Below are 2,629 nucleotides of genomic sequence, written 5' to 3'. Positions count from 1 at the left end.
TCGTCCTCATATCTGTTCCTGTAGTTTGAAGATAGTATTCATTGTTGAACTAGACATAGCTATGCTGTAGTATGAAGTATATACTTTTGGTGATGAAGTTTTTCTGTTCAATGGTCATTTCAGAGTACTGTGTTCAGTAGTGTTCAATGCTGGCTATCCCTTGTGAGTGTTTTATGATGCTATAAAGTGAGGTAACATCACTGGTAGCTAACCAGAGTCCCTCATCCCAGGTTATGTTCTGAAGTTTGTTAAGAATGTCAGTGGTATCTCTTAAATATTATTTCTTTAATTTCATGTATGGTTGTAAATGTTGGTCAAGATATTAGGATAAATTGGATGTGAGTCTACGCCAGATATAATTGGTCTGCCAGGTGGATTAGAAGGTACTCTTATGAATTTTTGGTAAGTAGTAGAAAACTGGGATTTTTGGGTATGGAGTGCCTATGAAAGAATGTTCCTGGGGTGTTAGTATTCCACTATCTAGTCCTTCTTTGAGGAGTCTTCTTAGTTTTTTCTGGTAAAGTTGTGTCGGGTCTTTATGTAGTTTCTTATAAGTGGTAGGGTCATTCAGTATTCTATTGGCCTCTGTGTTGTAGTCTACTTTCCTTAGTATAACTATGCCTCCCTCTTTATCTTAGGGTTTCACTACTATGTCATTGTTGTTGCTCAATTCTTTTAATACCATATGTTCTGCTCTGGTCATATTATCCTTTTTGGGTTTCTTGTTCTGATTGCATAATGTCATAAGTTCATTCTCTACCATGCTGGTGAATGTATTGATGTAATTCCCTTTAATATGGCTAGGGTAGAATTTGGAAGGTGGTTTTAAATCAGTGTGTCTGTATAACTCTGCATCTTGCGGTTTGTGTTGTGGTAATGGTGTTTTCTGGAAGAATTTTTTAAGAGTCAGCTTCCGAGTAAATTTCTGAATGCCCAGATACGTGGTGAACTTGTCCATGGTGGTGGTAGGGGCAAATTTTAGAACATTTGTCTAGCACACTAATATGATCTTTAGTTAATTCTAGATCACTGAGGTTACAGATCCCTTGACCTGCTTTTTGTACTACATGTGTTCAAACCGTTTTATTTTTTTGTCCTCCTCTGCATCCTCTTCTAATTTTCTTTTGACTGGTCTGTTGGGTGTGATCACGGGTTGTTGTGATGTGGGAGATCCCATTCTTACCCCTAAAAAATGCTGTTGGTGGGCACATGCTGGTGTCAGTGAATCAGTGTTTATATGTTCCACTAGTTGCTGTGGATCTTTGGCTATATTAATAGTGCTGCGTTGATGTTTCTCGCTTACAGTGTGTGTACTGAGGTTCTGTAATATTGGTTCAATGTCTAACCAGCCTTGTTCTAGAGATTGTCTGGCCAAGGTGTAAATTGGTTCCTCTTCTGCTATAGTGTGAATGCTGAATGATTGATCCAAGATGCTATTGATCTCTGAATGACTCAGAGTGGTGTGTGGACTCGCTGCAATATAATCTACTCTGTTCAATACGTATTTATTGCTGTGTAATTGTGTCATGTATTCTTGGTACATCAATTTGAGTTTCTTGTAGATGGGAGTTTCGTTTCTATCTCTATTGATCTGGAGAGGTGTCCCTCATTCATTGTTTGTGATAAGAGTTGGTTTATTGAATTTCTTTGTGATAGGTTTTTGGGATGCAATTGGGACGCCGGCTGACGTAAGCCCGACAGCTGGCTTCCCGACTGCATTATCCCGGCAAGGGTTAAATGACAGGCGTCTAAATCTAGACACCTGTCATTTTTCCGATACCGGGAGACCGGCGCCCGGCATCCCGATCGAAGGGATGCCTGGTGCCACCAGCGGACATCCGCTGGGGGATGGGTTAGGTTTAGGGCTCCCGGAGGGGACTTAGGGTTAGGCACCCCCCCAGGAGGGTTATGGTTAGGCTAGGGGGAGGGAGGGTTAGGGTTAGGAACTCCTGGTGGATGTTAGGGTTAGGCAACCCCCCCGGGGGACTTAGGTTTAGGCAGCGGGGAAGGGTGGGTTAGGGTTAGGCACTTAGAGGGAGGATTAGGGTTAGGCACAGGGGGGAGGTTAGGGTTAGGCACCCCTAAGGAAGGTTAGGGTTAGGGGTTTAGGATTAGGTTAGTAGATACTTACCTTAGGATGATTGGGATTTCCAGTGCTGTCGGGCTTCCGCTGCAGGGCTCTGCTGTTTTGTTGGGCTGCCATTGCCGGGATTCAAACTCCCAGCCATACGGCCGCTGGGATATCATACCAATTCCTGGTTTTCTGATACCAAATTTGTCTCTAAGAATTTTACTTTTTTTTGTGGAGATGATCTTATGCTCTCCTTGTTTGATTTTTTGCAGTGAAATGTTCGTTAGTGTTTTGAATTCTTCTTCTTGTTCATATGGTATTAATAAAGAATTAAGTTCACTAATTTGTGTGTCAAGTTCTTTGAGTTCTCGTGTTTGTGTATCAATTAGGAACCCTAAGAGTTTCAAAGAGCACTCGGTGAGAATGTTATTCCATGTGTTCATAAACGTGTTGTTATCATTATGATGGGCCAGAACTTTTATTGTGTGACCATACCACTTTCTTTTGAGACCACGCCCCTTTTGTCTATGCGCACCTTCGGTGCATGCTGTCCATGTT

The sequence above is a fragment of the Taudactylus pleione genome, unplaced genomic scaffold (genome assembly GCF_031769625.1).
Source record: "Taudactylus pleione unplaced genomic scaffold, aTauple2 ptg001411l, whole genome shotgun sequence".
Taxonomy (NCBI): Eukaryota; Metazoa; Chordata; class Amphibia; order Anura; family Myobatrachidae; genus Taudactylus; species Taudactylus pleione.
This window is presented reverse-complemented; position numbering follows the sequence as displayed.